General features: G+C 46.6%; 1 protein-coding gene and 1 non-coding gene across 51 annotated transcripts in view; both read left to right on the forward strand.

Moving 5' to 3' along the window:
• Positions 1–16841, forward strand: part of LOC139233716 (CUGBP Elav-like family member 4) — an 831346-nt gene that overhangs the window by 219179 nt on the left and 595326 nt on the right. The window lies entirely within an intron of this gene.
• LOC139234193 (U2 spliceosomal RNA) lies at positions 4127–4309 on the forward strand. The gene has a single exon (XR_011588293.1). It is a non-coding gene; the product is annotated as a U2 spliceosomal RNA (small nuclear RNA).

The following is a 16841-nucleotide window of genomic DNA, read 5'->3' on the forward strand; positions in this document are numbered from 1 at the left end:
ACTGCTGGTGGAGTCGTTAATCCTGTGCCGAGACCCCGTAATGTGCAAGTGACTGTTTGATCAGCCAGGTGCTGCTGGAGTCGGGTGCAGCACTGAGCAAACCCACCCCCCTGTGAAATTGAAACAGAATGTCTTGCGAAAAACCAAACCGGATCCACCAAAAACCAACCCAGCTTGCATTGATATGGCGCCTGTCGCAGCCTCGGCACGTCTCAAAGCTCTCCCCGGCGCACGAGACGGCAAACCGAGGCCCCGTCTGCCCTCTCGGATCGAACGGAAAAAGATCCCACGCTGCTGTCTGAAGAAGAGCTGGGGAGTTCTCCCCGGTGTCCTGGTCAATATTTATCCCTCAACCCGCCATCGTCAACAAAAAGAAAAAGGTTATCCGGTCATCATCACATTGCTGCTTGTGGGAGCTTGCTGTGCGCAAACTGGCTGCCGCGTTTCCTGCACTACAACAGTGACTACACTCCAAAAAGTACTTCATTGGATGTCGAGCGCTTTGAGAGGTTCTGAGGTCCTGAAAGAAAGAAAGGCTTGCATTTATATAGCGCCTTTCATGACCACCGGACGTCTCAAAGCGCTTTACAGCCAATGAAGTATTTTTGGAGTGTAGTCACTGTTGTAATGTGGGAAACACGGCAGCCAGTTTGCCCACAGCGAGCTCCCACAAAAAGCAATGTGATAATGAGCAGATAATCTGTTTTTGTTATGTCGATTGAGGGATAAATATTGGCCCCAGGACACCGGGGATAACTCCCCTGCTCTTCTTTGAAATAGTGCCGCGGGATCTTTTACATCCACCTGAGAGAGCAGACGGGGCCTCAGTTTAACGTCTCACCCGAACGATGGATCTGACGCTCTAACCGTACTTGTTTTTCCAGGTGAAGACACGGTTTCTCAGCACAGACACAGCAAGGAACCTTGTTGCCATGGTTCTTTTTCCCCCCCATCCTCGCTCGACTTTGATGTATTCAGAGCCAACTTGTTGGCTCACCCCATTCCAGAATTGTTGCGGTATTTAGTTTGTTGTGGGCTCAGACTGAGGCTGTGCTGGCAACCGAGCAGAAGAAGAGATTAACCCAAACTCCTTACTGTTTGCTCCCTTTTATTGGAGCTCTGTGCCTTCCGTGTCCTAACTCGCACCAAGTGCCGCTCACCCATCACCCACTGTGCTCGCTGACCTACACTGGCTCCCGATTAAGCAACGCCTCGATTTCAAACTTCTCGTCCTTATTTTCAAATGGCCCTCGCCCCTCCCTATCTCTGTAACCTCATCCAGCCCCACAACCCCCCGCGATGTCTGCGCTCCTCTAATTCTCTCTCCTCTTGAGCATCCCTGATTATAATCGCTCAACCATTGGTGGCTGTGCCTTCTGTTGCCTGGGCCCCAAGCTCTGGAACTCCCTCCCTAAACCTCTCCGCCTCTCTACCTCTCTTCCCTCCTTCAGGATGGTCGTTAAAACCTACCTCTTCACCTGCGCTAATTTCTACTTCTGCGCCTCGATGTCAAATTTTTATCTCTCACTACTCCTGTGAAGCGCCTTGGGACGTTTCACTACGTTAGAGGCGCTATATAAATATAAGTTGTTGTTGTTGTTTTGAGCTTCCGTTTCCAGACTAGCTGACCCCCTGTGACATTGCTTGTGGGTCGGTGTCTGCCGTGGTTCAGTGGGTAGCACTCTTGCCTCTAAGTGAAAAGGTTGTGGGTTCAAGCCTAAGACCGATTGATTTTTGGACAGTAGGGAATCGAGGGATCTGGAGATCGGGCAGCAAAGTGGACGATCAGCCGTGATCTTATTGAATGACGGAGCAGGCTGGAGGGGCCGTTCGGCCAACTCCTGCTCCTAATTCTTATGTTCATATCCCACTCCAGACACTTGAGCACAAGATCTCGACTGATTCACCCGGTGTGGCATTGAGGGAGCGCTACACTGTCGGAAGCGTCGTCTTTCGGATGAGGCGTTAAACCCAGGCCCCCCGACTGCCCTCTCAGGTGGACGGAAAAAAATCAACATTCCAGTCACTGTCAGACTATCCACGTACCAGTCTCTGCCGTTGTACAAGTAGAATTTGTGATCTGATTAAAACAATTTAATGCAAAAAATCTCGATAAAAAGTTCCTCAATTTTCCATATTATAATTCAAAGGACATGGAATTCAGTCGATTTGGTGGCAGAAGCATAAGAATTCAAAGAACCACTTTTGTACAATCCTTTATGGTTGAGATTGAATTACAAAGTGAATGATTCAATAGCCCATGGTACAAAGATTTTCAAATTACCTTATTTTTATCTGGAGTTTATAGAACTCCTGATTCAAATATACTCTTTCTTGCAAATTAGTTAGACATTTACCAGAGTTCTGGGTGGATTTGTGTCTACTGGGCTGTCACTGCCCAAACTCATTTTCGCTTAGTAATCTGGTTCAGCTTTTAGTTTCACGTAGCAGGGAATAGGGAGGATGGGACCATTTCTTAAAGGGACAGTATCTTTCTATTTTTTTTAAAGTTTGGGGGAAAAGAGTTATTTTTTATTTGCCGTTTAGCCTATATCACATCAATCATGTCACTGAAAGCTGGTGGGGGAAACGATCTAAGTTTTTCATGACCGTTGGCTATAAAGGCTAAATGGCCATTGCATGGTCATATTCCTGAACTTACCTGAAAGAAGGCTTTCATAATTTGCATTGTGGATGAGGGCCATTCTTAAAGTTTGAATGTGTGAATTTGGAAGGTGTAGCATAGTCTTCCCTTCCCTTCCCTTCCCTTCTCTTCCCCCTTTGTGAGGCTGGAGGAGGTTTACAGAGATTGAGAGGGATTTTAAAACCTGTCTCTCTCTTTTTCTGTCTCCTTCTGTTCCTTTCTCCTCTTTTTTTTTACTCCTCTTGCCCATTCTCATAGGGAAAGGAGGAGGCCATTGAGCCCCTCGAGCCTGTTCCACTTGTCAATGAGATCATGGCTGATCTTCGACCTAACTCCATCTACCCACCTGTGGCCCATATTCCTTAATACCTTTGGTTAACAAAAAGCTATCAGTCTCCGATTTAAAATTCGCAACTGACCGAGCATCAAATGCCATTTCCCAAAGAGAGTTCCAAACTTTGACCACCCTTTGTGTGTAGAAGTATTTCCTAATTTCACTGCTAAAAGGTCTGGCTCACATTTTTAGGCTATGACCCTAGTCCTAGACTCCCCAACCAGCGGAAATAGATTCCATCTATCTACCCTATCTGTTCTCCTTAATATCTTGAAAAGAAAGACTTGCATTTATATAGCGCTTTTCACAGCCACCAGACATCTCAAAGCGCTTTACAGTCAATGAAATACTTTTGGAGTGTAGTCATAGAAACATAGAAACATAGAAAATAGGTGCAGGAGCAGGCCATTCAGCCCTTCTAGCCTGCACCGCCATTCAATGAGTTCATGGCTGAACATGAAACTTCAGTACCCACTTCCTGCTTTCACGCCATACCCCTTGATCCCCCGAGTAGTAAGGACTTCATCTAACTCCCTTTTGAATATATTTAGTGAATTGGCCTCAACTACTTTCTGTGGTAGAGAATTCCACAGGTTCACCACTCTCTGGGTGAAGAAGTTTCTCCTTATCTCGGTCCTAAATGGCTTACCCCTTATCCTTAGACTGTGACCCCTGGTTCTGGACTTCCCCAACATTGGGAACATTCTTCCTGCATCCAACCTGTCCAAACCCGTCAGAATTTTAAACGTTTCTATGAGGTCCCCTCTCACTCTTCTGAACTCCAGTGAATACAAGCCCATATTTTTTTTTTTATTCACTGTTGTAATGTGGGAAACGCGGCAGCCAACGTGCGCACAGCAAGCTCCCGCAAACAGCAATGTGATAATGACCAGATAATTTGTTTTTGTTATGTTGATTTGAGGGATAAATATTGTCCCAGGACACGGGGGATAACTCCCCTGCTCTTCTTCGAAATAGTGCCATGGGATCTTTTACATCCACCTGAGCGGGCAGACAGGGCCTCGGTTTAACGTCTCATCCAAAAAAAACGGCACCTCCGACAGTGCAGCACTCCTTCAGCACTGCACTGGAGTGTCAGCCTAGATTTTTTTTTTGTGCTCAAATTCCTGGAGTGGGACTTGAACCAACAACCTTCTGACTCGGCCTTTTGGCTAAGATCAAGTGTAGTATCTGTTCTTATCAGTTTAATATCCCCTATGGGGACATGATATTGAATTGATTTTTGGACAGGGAGCTGGATCAGGGGCATGCCCCGTCCACTCCAGGCACCGACCTGGTATTGCAATATTTCCAGGAACGGTGCAACTTCGCCTCTCGGCCTTTTGGCCTCAGATCAAATATTATTGGCGCAAAGTGATCTTTGGCGTTAGAGTTGATCTGGAAAGAAATTGGATAAAAAAAAATTTTTTTTTTAAAAACAACCTTCTGACTCTGGCAAGAGTGCTACCCACTGAGCCCCGGCTGATACAGTGGAACTGGAATTGCTTTGTGCAATATCAGTGAGCAAGAACTGACACTTAGATCAGATCACCCCTTAACATTCTAAATTCCTACTTTTTATTTCTGCTATCTATTACTTCCTCCTGTCTTTCACTCCTCCTTTCTCTCTGTCTCCTCTCTCTCCTCCTTTCCCCTCCACTCTCTTGCGTTTGCTTTCTTTTGTATTTATCACTGCTCCGGCACGCAGAGCACTGTATCTGCTGAAGGCCATAATGAGTGTTAGGTAGTTTGCTTGTCCCCACTCCATTACAAGGATCAGACCTACCCCAAAGCTCATGGTCTACAGGGCTGTAGTAATACCCGCCCTTCTATATGGGTCAGAGGCACAGAAGACACCTCAAGTCGCTGGAGATATATCACCAATGATGTCTCCGCAAGATCCTGCAAATCCCCTGGGAGGACAGGCACACCAACATCATTGTCTTTGTCCAGGCTAACATCCCCAGCATTGAAGCACTGACCACACTCGATCAGCTTCGCTGGGCAGGCCACACGGTCCGCATGCCAGACACGAGACTCCCAAAGCAAGCGCTCTACTCGGAGCTCCTTCACGGCAAACGAGCCAAAGGTGGGCAGAGGAAACGTTACAAGGACACCCTCAAAGACTCCCTGGTAAAGTGCGACATCCTCACTGATGCCTGGGAGATCCTGGCCGAAGATCGCCCTAGGTGGAGAAAGTGCATCCGGGAGGGCGTTGAGCTCTTCGAACCTCAACACTGCAAGCGTGAAGAGGTCAGGCGCAGGCAGCGGAAGGAGTGTGCGGCAAACCAGTCCCACCCAACCCCTTCCCCCAACGAATATCTGTCCCACCAGTGACAGGGTCTGTGGCTCTCGTATTGGACTGTTCAGCCACCAAAAAACTCACTTTAGGAGTGGAAGGAAGTCTTCCTCAATTCCAAGAGACTGCCTGTGATGATGATGATGATGATGACAAGTATCAGAACTAGCTATACATAATTGAACTGCACCACTTAATGCGTTTCCAGAACTGTGCGGAAAGTAAAACACAACTTCACCTGCTCTAAACCTACTGGTATTTGTTTTGGAGTTTGGAGTTGAATGCAATGATCAAGTTATATGTACAGTACAGTACACACCTCATGTACAGTAGACACCTCAAGTCGCAGGAGAAATGCCACCAACGATGTCTCCGCAAGATCCTACAAATCCCCTGGGAGGACAGACACACCGACATTAGCGTCCTCGACCAGGCCAACATCCCCAGCATCGAAGCACTGACCACACTTGATCAGCTCCGTTGGGCAGGCCACATTGTCCGCATGCCAGACACGAGACTCCCAAAGCAAGCGCTCTACTCGGAACTCCTTCACGGCAAACAAACCAAAGGTGGGCAGAGGAAACATTACAGGGACACCCTCAAAGCCTCCCTGATGAAATGCAACATCCCCACTGACACCTGGGAGTCCCTGGCAAAAGTCCGCCCTAAGTGGAGGAAATGCATCCGGGAGGGCGCTGAGCACCTTGAGTCTCGTCGCCGAGAGCATGCAGAAATCAAGCACAGGCAGCGGAAAGAACGTGCGGCAAACCAGTCCCACCCACCCTTTCCCTCAATGACTGTCTGTCCCATCTGTGACATGGACTGTGGCTCTCATATTGGACTGTACAGCCACCTGAGAACTCGTGTTAAGAGTGGAGGCAAGTCTTCCTCGATTCTGAGGGACTGCCTATGATGATGAGAATGACGTTGCTGCCTAATCTCCATCTGGCTGTTGATATGATCTGGCCCAGAAACGGCAGAAGTTCCTGATCGTGCCAGGCGTGCATCAATCAGCTGCCACTGTCAGCTTGCCCTCGCAGGTTGGTGGCACGGCTGACCTGAATACGCGGGTCTCCCTGGCCCTTCCGATTGAGTAAGCGCACAATCGTTCTTAAAATAAGAATGGAGACCAGCTAGGCGAGGATTAGCTCATAGCCCGTTGGCATCTGTCTCTCCCGTATACTGTAAGCAAGGCTCATTTTAGTGGTGAGAGCAAGGGGAGGGGGGGGCCATTATTAGTGATTGTCAGTAACTGGATTTCAAATCCAATAACTCTGCTTCCCGTTGAAATTAATGGGAAGCGCCGGCTCGTGAGTTACTGCATGTTGGCAGTGTGATAATGTCATGACAACAGTATCATTTGGAGCTCTTCCAATCACAAACCACTGCTTCAAGTGTCAGGATTGCTGCGCTGATTTAACACGTTAGCGAAAGGCTGATTAAGTTAGGCTTTAATGTCGCTGAAGGAACGACTGGGTAAGAATCTGAAATAGCACTTCCTTGCAGAGCGACTACGAGGGCAATGTCTACATTGTTGTCTTTTCATTTTAGGCCCCAGTTTCAAATCGTGGCCGTTCCACTGTTCCCAATCTGTGCTCGATTTTAATCACCAACTATCAAGTATGCTTCTTCTCTCAGAGGGTTGTAAATCTGTGGAATTCTCTACCCCAGAGAGCAGTGGAGGCTGGGTCATTGAATATATTTAAGGTGGAGATAGACAGATTGTTGAACGATAAGGGAGTCAAGGGTTATGGGGAGCGGGCGGGGAAGTGGAGTTGAGGCCAAGATCAGATCAGCCATGATCTTATTGCATGGCGGAGCAGGCTCGAGGGGCCAAATGGCCGAGTCCTGCTCCTATTTCTTATGAATGCGCAGATTGTAACGTCCTTCTATTGAACGGGATAGAGTGTTGTTTCAAATCCACAATTGAAAGATAAAGAAATGGATTTATTCATGTTTCAAACACATTTAAATTCAACAGTTCGGCTTTGCTTACAAATTCCATGGTGCCAATGAACTGACTTATCCAGTCTGGATTTAATCAGTTGCCTGCTGTCGTAGTTATGGCAGGGTTCTGGGACAAAAGCTGGGGAGGGGGAATAAATAGAGCAGCTCTTTCAAATGTGCCAGCACATAAGAATGTAAGAAATAGGAGCAAGAGTAGGCCGTTCGGCCCCTCGAGCCTGCTCTGCCATTCAATGAGATCACAGTTGGTCTTCTACCTCAGATCCACTTTCCCGCCCGATCTCCATATCCCTTGATTCCCTTAATATTGAAAAAATCTATCGGCACCACGGGCTAAATGGCCTCCTTCTGTTCCGTAAGATTCGGTGATTGTGTAGTCATGTATTGATTGTTAAGGAACTGCTATAAGTGCTCAGACTGGTGAAACATATACTCTGAAGTAAGTCAACATCTAGAAATGCTGTTCATTGTGACGCTGATCGGCCATTCATGTTAAAAACAAACTGAAAAACGTTACAGGCCTGGGGTTCCCGCTCGAGTGCGCTGGTTTATATAGCGCAATTCGCCTAAAATCGGCCAAACCCGCACAAAAGTTCGTGGGATTTTAAGTACGAATTACGATCAGCGCAACTCCAGTTTCCACAGGGAAGCTAGCCCCACCCACTAAACTGTGGGCAGAACTCTCGCCTGAGAGTCAGGTTTATGGGTTCAAGTCCCACTCCAGAGACTCTAGGCTGACACTCCCAGTGCAGTGTTGAGGGAGTGCAGCACTGTCGGAGGTGCCGTCCTTCAGATGAGACGTTAAACCGAGGCCCCGTCTGCTCTCTCAGGCGGACGTAAAAGACTCCACTGCGCTATTGCGAAGAAGAGTAGGGGAGTTCTCCCCGGTGTCCCGGCCAAAATTTATCCCTCAATCAACATAGCAAAAACAGATTATCTGGTCATTATCACATTGCTGTTTGTGGGAGCTTGCTGTGCGCAAATTGTCTGCTGCATTTCCTACATTACAACAGTGACTACACTCCGAAAAGTGTTTAATTGGCCGTAAAGTGCTTCGGGACGTCCGTTTGTTGTGAAAGGTGCTATATAAATGCAAGTCTTTCTTTTCGTCTAGACAATGCATTAGTCCAGTAGAAGACAAAGAGCTGTGACAGGCCATAGATAATTAGGTACAGGAAGACGGTAGAGAAAGAGACGATGAAGGATTGGACATGGAGTGATAAATGCACTTGTATCACTGACAAACTGACGTGTTCGTCTGATTCTGTCGCCCATCAGAGGCAAAAAACAACTTATCCTAATTCATTGGCAAATTCCATCCATCAATAGGCAGCTACTCAGCTTATCGATAAACCAACATTGCATGATCATCAATAATAAGCAACAAAATTGCTTGACAGGTTTTAGACCATTACAGGGAGGGTGGCTCTGGTCATGACATCATCAATACATTCAGGATAGCTTCCACAGATCAGTACTCTTAGCAAAATCATAATTCACCTTCCTTTTGAATATGTTTATGATTGTGCAATCAGAAGAAATCTTTATTGCTGCATGCAGTGACCCGGATTGATTCTGCCCCACATATATTAACCCCTCAAAGTGGCGTGGAGTTTTGAAAACATGGAGGTGCTATAAAATCCTGTCCATCAAGAAACAAGATTGTTCACCATACGAACTCCATCTTTCAGATTGACTGCATCAACTCCCGCTCACCTGTCACCCCCTGTTCTCTCTAACCTACGTTGGCACCAGTCCCCCAATGCCTCAAAGCAAAATTCTTATCCTCGTGCTCAAATCCCTCCATGGCCTCTCCCTCTCTCTCTAACCTCCTATGGCCCTGCAAGCCCCCACAAGAACTCTGTGTTCCTCCGACTCTGGACTCCATTTCCATTCCACCAATGGCATGCCTTCAGCTATCTGGGTCCTACTCTCGGGAATTCCCTGCTTGAATATCTCTGTCTCTCCACCTCTTCCTCTTTCAAGATTGATGCCATTTCTCTCACTTACCAATCCTGGTATTTCTTCCTTTGGCACAGCATTATGCTTCTGTCGAATGAAGCTCAACACAGATAAGTGTGAGGCATTATATCTTGGTAGGAAGAATAGGGAGGTCACTTATTATGGGAGGGTGAGAGTCTGGGTGGGGTAGAGGAACAAAGGGATCTCGGAGTACAAATACACAAATTGCTAAAAGTTGCAACACAGGTTAGCAAGGCCATAAAAAAAGCAAACGAAGCACTAGGGTTTATTTCTAGAGGTATAGAATTGAATATAGGGAAGTTATGCTAAACCTGTATCGAACCTTGGTTAGACCACACTTGGAGCACTGCGTACAGTTCTGGTCGCCATATTGTAGAAAGGATATAGAGGCACTGGAGAGGGGGCAGAGAAGATTTACAAGGATGATACCAGAAATGCGAGGGTATACCTATCAGGAAAGGATGAACAGGCTGGGTCTCTTTCCTTTTGAAATGAGAAGGTTGAGGGGGTGACCTAATAGAGGTCTTTAAAATGATGAAAGATTTTGATCGAGTGGCTACAGAGAGAATGTTTCCACTTGTGGGGAAGAGCATAACTAGAGGCCATCAATATAAGATAGTCACCAAGAAATCCAATGGAGAATTCAGGAGAAACTTCTTTACCCAGAGAGCGGTGAGAATGTGGAACTCGCTGCCACAGGGAGTGGTTGAGGCGAATAGTATTGATGCATTTAAGGGGAGGCTGGACAAGCATATGGGGGAGAAGGGAATAGAGGGTTATGCTGATAGAGTTAGATGAGGAAAGACGGGAGGAGGCTCGAGTGGAGCATAAACGCCGGCATGGACTGGTTGGGCCGAATGGCCTGTTTATGTGCCGTATATCATGTGTAATCCTATGTGAATACTTTGGGGCAATTTCTATGTGAAAGGAAATAAAAAGAAAGACTTGCGTTTATATAGCGCCTTTCATGACCTCAGGACGTCGCAAAGCACTTTACAGCCAATGAAGTACTTTCGGCGTGCAGTCACTGTTGTAATGGAGGAAATGCAGCAACCAATTTGCGCGCAGCAAGTAGCAATGTGATAATAGCCAGCTGATCTGTTTTTTAATGCTGTTGATTGAGAGATAAATATTGGCTGGAACACCAGGGAGAACTCCTCTGCTCTTCTACGAATAATGTCGTGGGATCTTTTAGGCCCAGCCGAGGGGCGGATGTAAAATATCCCACGGTTTAACGCCGTATCCGAAAGACGGCACCTCCGTAAAGGGCGTTACATGAATGCAAGTTACTGTTATTCAAGTTAGACCAAATCAGTTGCTTAATGTCAAGACTGTCGGATAGTGACGGGTAAGGAACTGTCTCTAAATGCTCCTTAATATCACAGTGGGTCTTCGCCATTTGAATCCATGACTTTTTAAGACTGCGAGCCAGGCTGTAATAATACAAAACTGGTATAGCCGCCCAATGCAGACGTTACCATGGCCTGGAATTTAGCTGTGTGAGTGACACCAAATCAAAGGATGATTGACCTGTTAGCGTTTATAAAAAAGGATTTAGAGTGGCATTTTCCACAGAGATAATATTATTTGTCTCAGGGCAGTAGTGGCAATGTGTTCGGTGCACACAGTATAACGGAAGCCGATGGCATGTTTATTAGGCGTGGTTGCCATGCCGATGAAGGCCTGGCTCTGCTTCAGTTGTGCGATAGTATTGATGGGGCAGGATTGTATCGCGGTTTGATCATGTTTCCAGCGGTTCCATGTTAATCAGCACCCCGCCACTGTTGCTCTGAAGGTCAAGGCAAAGTGATTTGTGCAACTCGGGAAGGGAAATCTTTCATTATCATCCCAGCTCGCACTCTTACGCTCTGCCTGCACACAACCGTGGAGTGTCTGTCCTGGATCAGTGGGTATCACCTCTGAGTCAGAAGGTTATGGGTTCAAGTCCCACTCTTGGAACTTGAACACAAAATCCAGCCTGGCACTCCAGTACGGTGCCGAGGGAGCGCTGCACAGTCGGAAGTGTCGTCTTTTGGATGAGACGTTCAACCGAGGCCCTGTCTGATCTCTCAGGTGGACATAAAAGATCCCATGGCACCATTTTGAAGAAGAGCAGGGGAGTTATCCCTGGTGTCCTGGGCCAATATTCACCCCTCAATCAACATCACTAAAAAAGACAGATTATCTGGTCATTGTCACATTGCTGTGTGTGGGAGCTTGCTGTGCGCAAGTTAGCTGCTGCGTTTTCCACATTACAACAGTGACTGCACTCCAAAAGCGCTTCATTTGCTGTAAAGCGCTTTGAGATGTCTGGTGGGCGTGAAAGGCGCTATATAAATGCGAGACCTTTCTTTCTTTACCCAGCGAGCCTTGAGAAGCGGGCAGGCAGAGGGCGGCGGGTGGGGGGGGGGGAACTTCTCTGTTACAATGGAACATTTGAACAGATTCTAAAGATAATGTTGCTTTCGCCAGCTGTAAGGTTGGAATTACTGGAGATATTGGCGATGCAACAAACCTTGCTAGTAAACCTCAAAACGTTCCATCATAAATAGGTATGTCATCTAGATTGGATTTTTTGATATTCGGTAGACACAAACGAGGTAGCCTGTCACAAAGCGATACTGTCTCTTTAAAGGAGAACCCGATGAAGAGAAGGGAAATCTAATCTATTCAAAGCAAAATGGAAATAATGCTGTCACATTAAAGCCATCAAGAAAAGAATAATAGGATTACTGTGTGCCTTTCTGTCTGTGCCAGACCATCTTGGCAACGACTAACTGGATTGATACTATTATCAGCCTTTGAAATACCTTCAGCCAAAATTGCATTTTGTAGAGGCGAGAAACACCCATCATTTAACCATTTTTAGTCTGGTGTTGTTTAGTCTGACTTTAGCAATCCGCTATTTTTCTATTTTTATTGAGGGAATGAGGTGATGAGAAACAGTACATCACAGCCCCAAGGTTGAAAAGAACATAAGAAATAGGAGCAGGAGTCGGCCATTTGGCCACTCAATCCCGCGCCGACACTCCGTAAGGTCATGGCTGATCTGATCTTGACCTCAACTCCACTTTCCTGCCTGTACCCCAAAGTTCAAGAATATGTCTACCTCAGCCTTGAATACATTCAATGGCCCAGCCTCCACAGCTCTCTGGGGTAGAGAATTCCAAAGATTCACGATCCTCTGAGAGAAGAAATTCCTCCTCATTTCCGTCTTAAATGGGCGACCCCTTAATCTGAAACTATGCCCCCTAGTTCTAGATTCCCCCACGAGGGGAAACATCCTCTCTGATTCTAAAAGCCAAATACTGCAGATGCTGGAATCTGGAATAAAAACAGAAAGTGCTGGAAATCTCAGCGGGTCAGGCAGCATCTGTGGTTCTGACGAAAGGTCATCGACTATTGTGTCTGTCAGCACTCTCGTAATGACTCCACGAGGTAAGGTATTGCATTTCAACTGTTGTGACCTTAGTCCATTTATTGCAGCTCCTGAACGAGGGTACAGTGAGGTGGGCTCCCTTTTATACCTGGTTACCTGCGGTGTGCAGGTGACCTCTAGGTCTCCACCAGTTGCACCCTCTGGTGGTACAGGCATAGTGTATACAGTGTGACGATACATTCAGTGATCTTATGTAACTGTACATTAAGTGTACAGGGTATATACGTACACAACAGATCTGAAACGTTAACTTTGCTTCCTCTCCACAAATGTTGCCTGACCTACTGAGATTTCCAGCATTTTTCTGATTTTATTCTCAGAATCTACCCCCTTGACAGATGAGGTAAATAGACAGTTGAAGGTTTTGGCAATCCAGTTGCAGATTTTTCTTCAGACAAATGTGGAAACCCATTGTGATGTTTAAGAATCTTCAAAACAGTTGAGTGAGAAATCCACAAAAGGAAGGGCCTGTTGCCCTCAACTGCATAGTCTGCTCCCAAAGGGACACACCCCGCTATCTTAACCCAGACAGCTTAGATACTGGTGGGAAAAATGCCACAGCCTTTTCACCCAAGGATACTGCTGGAGTTTAACCAGCTACAAATGTGCAGCTTGTCATTACAGGACTCTTGCAAGTTTCATTTGGTATCAGCCATGGCTCAGTCGGTAGCTCTCTTTGCCTTTGAGTTGGAAGGTTGTATGTTCATAGTCCCACGCCAGAGACTTGAGCACAAAAATCGAGGTTGATACTCCAGTGCAGTGCTGAGGGAGTGCTGCACTGTTTGAGTTGCCATCTTTTGGATGGGACTTTAAACCTAGGGTCAGTCTTCCCCCTCAGATAGCCGTAAAAAAATCCTGTCACATCATTTGCCGGGCAATATTTATCCCTCAATCAACATCACTAAAACAAATTATCTGGTCACTTATCTTATTGCTGTTGTGGGACCGTACTGTGAGCAAATTGGCTCGGTCAAAGAGGTAGGTTTTAAGGAGGAAAGAGAGGTAGAGAGGCATGCGGAGCGAGTTCCAGAGCTTAGGGCCCAGGCAGCTGAAGGCACGGCCACCGATGGTTGAGCAGTTAAAATCAGGGATGCTCAAAAGGGCAGAATTTGAGGAGCGCAGACATTTCGGGGGGAGGTTGTGAGGCTGGAGGAGATTACGGAGATAGGGAGGGGGCGAAGGCCATGAACGGATTTGTAAACAGGGATGAGAATTTTGAAATCGAGGTGTTGCTTAACCGGGAGCCGGTGTCGGTATTTTTGTCCTGCTAAGACTGCTTTAATTCGTAGGTCTTGCGGGGGCATCTGGAGCCAAACAGGAGTTCAAACCTGACTGGTGTCAGAACTTGGGGAGAACGAGTCATGCTTTTGCTCGGGTTAGAGTTCAAACTAGGCGCATATATTCGCGCTAATTTACTCCGATATAATAAAACATCCCGCACGAGTGAGCAGGGAAACGTGGTAAATTTTTCTATTTGAAAATGAAGCACTGTTTTCTACTCGAGTATCTCAACATGTTTTCTAAGCTCTTAAGAGTTCTTGGCCTTGAGGGCATCATTGACAGAAAGCTATTATGTGAATGACTGTGTTTACAGCAATTGTTTATTTTTGGTCTGAAACCAAGAGTTCTGGAAAATGTTACACTTGCAACGGACTCGGTATCTCTGGCAGCGCAAGGTTACCTCATCTACCCAAGGGCCGAATGTTTTTGTTTGAGTTTCCGGCTGTTCCAAAGCAGTGATGGTGTCCCACGTGTCATTCAGTCAGTTCAGTGAAGTTAGCGCTTTCCCCCTCATTCCATAGCCAGAGTGTCTACCAGTCCGACCACAGCGATAGACCGGTAACAGAGGTGCGAGTTGTGTGTAAGGAATGAGCGAGTAGGTTTGACAACAGCTTTTTTTCTTAAATTGTTGAACAATGCGCAAAATCTGGAGCCGCTCGGCCGCAATCAAGACTCGGCACATTGAAAGCGAAAGTTGGCCTCCTGCATTTGCCGATTTGATGAATGCGCCTGCACTAAAAGATGTCATGTTTGACCTATGGTTTGTGCTGAATCACTATTGGTGACAGGTGTGTCAAAATTGGGCTTATTGCAGCTGGACTATAGAGCTGGAAAATCGTCCACAGTTTGATTCCTGAGTTTTATCCAGTAATATCTATGTGGACGTTGATTCAGGATGAGAGGGTTGCAGAAATCAAGCGCAGGCAGCAGAAGGAGCGTGCGGCAAACCAGGCTCCCCGCTACCCTTCCCTTCAACCACCTGTGACAGAGACTGTGGTTCGCGTATTGGACTGTACAGCCACCTAAGAACTCATGCTAAGAGTGGAAGCAAGTCTTCCTCGATTCCGAGGGACTGCCTATGATGATGATGATGAGGAGAGGTTGAGTAGATTGGGCCTATAATTCCCTGGAGTTTGGAAGAATGAGAGTTGATCGCATTGAAACATATAAAATCATTACAGTGCTTGACAGGGTAGATGCTGAGAGGTTGTTTCCCCCGGGCTGGACAGTCCAGAACCAGGGGCACAAGCTCAGGATAAGGGGTCGGCCATTTAGGACTGAGATGAGGAGAAATTTATTTCCTCAGATAGTTGTGAATCTTCAGAATTCTCTGCACCAGAGAGCTGTGGATGCTCAGTCGTTGAGGATATTCAAGACTGAGATCGATAGATTTTTGGACTCTCGGGGATAGGACAAAAAAGTGCAGTTGAGGTAGAAGATCAGCCATGATCTTATTGAATGGCGGAGCAGGCTCAAGGGGCCGTATGGGCTACTCCTGCTCCTATTATGTTATGAAGGACAGAAACAGGTTTAAGAATACTGCACCTTGTGCTTGAATACTCACTATGCAAAGTCAGGCATGAAGAACTAAGCTGCATGTGTGTGGTACTGGAGGACAATCAACATCCCTAGCTTGAGATGACCCCTCTGGGAGAGCGTTTCCACAATGAAGCAGGAGTTAAGTTTGCACAATCCAGGGATTGAATCATGCACCTCCCCGTATTAACTGGCGCCATACCAGGCCCCTAGTGAACCACTGCGCAAAGCCGATTGGTATGTGTTTAAAAATATACTGCTGAATCTCCCGTGGCATTGCTCATAGTGATAGAAAGAAAGTCACGCATTTATATGGCGCCTCTCATTACCACTGGACGTCCCAAAGCGCTTTGCAGCCAATTAAGCACTTTTTGAAGTGTGGTCACCTGTTGTGACGTAGGAAACGCGGAAGCCAATTTTTGCACACAGCTAGCTCCCACAATCAGCAATGTAACAATGATCAGATAATCTGCTTTAGTGATGATCATTGAGGGATAAATATATAAATACTCCCGTGCTCCTCTTCAAAATAGTGCCATGGGACCTTTTACATCCACCCGAGAGAGCCTCAGTTTAACGTCTCATCCCAAAGACGGCACCTCCGACAGTGCAGCGCTCCCTCAGCACTGCACCAGGAGTGTCAGCCTAGATTTATGAGCTCAAGTCCCTAGAGTGAGACTTGAACCCACAACCTTCTGACTCAGAGGCAAGAGTGCTACCTACTGAGCCATGGCTGACGGGGAGAGGAGGGGCCTCCGCATGGGTAAAGAGTGAGGCAGGCGGCAACAGTGATTGACAGATGAGGCTGACAGAACAGTGCCACCTCTGGAGCAAGTAGTAATAGCAGGCATTACTCACTGATTGCAATGTATTCGGTGTGTTCTGATGTTTCCAATTCTAAGCTTTAATATATTACCACTGGGTCTCCCTTGTCATTCCCTACAGAAAGTCAGGACAAAGTAAAGATCTCGGAGTGCCTTAGTGATTCTGTGGCTCCAGGTATGGAGATCTGGAGCTTATGCAGTTCCGTCTAGTGGTAGTAGCATGCAGCTGCAAGTGTGACTGTGCGTGAGTGTTAATGCCCAAATAAGGACGGTCAGGTTAAAAACAGCATATTTAATTTATTACACACAGGTGTCATTCTAAAGTAATAAAGTGGAGGATTTCAACTGCACCAACGTCAAGGCCTTTGTTACCTCCAGACTTGACTATTCCGATGTTCTCCTGGCCGGCCTCCCATTTTCCAACCTCCATTAATGAGCTCATCCAAAACTCTGCTGCCTGTCTCTCAACTCGCACCAAGTCTCGTTCATTGCTAACCTACATTGATTCCCAGTCCAGCAAAATCTCGATTATAAAA

Source organism: Pristiophorus japonicus, chromosome 21 (genome assembly GCF_044704955.1).
Source record: "Pristiophorus japonicus isolate sPriJap1 chromosome 21, sPriJap1.hap1, whole genome shotgun sequence".
NCBI classification, from domain to species: domain Eukaryota; kingdom Metazoa; phylum Chordata; class Chondrichthyes; family Pristiophoridae; genus Pristiophorus; species Pristiophorus japonicus.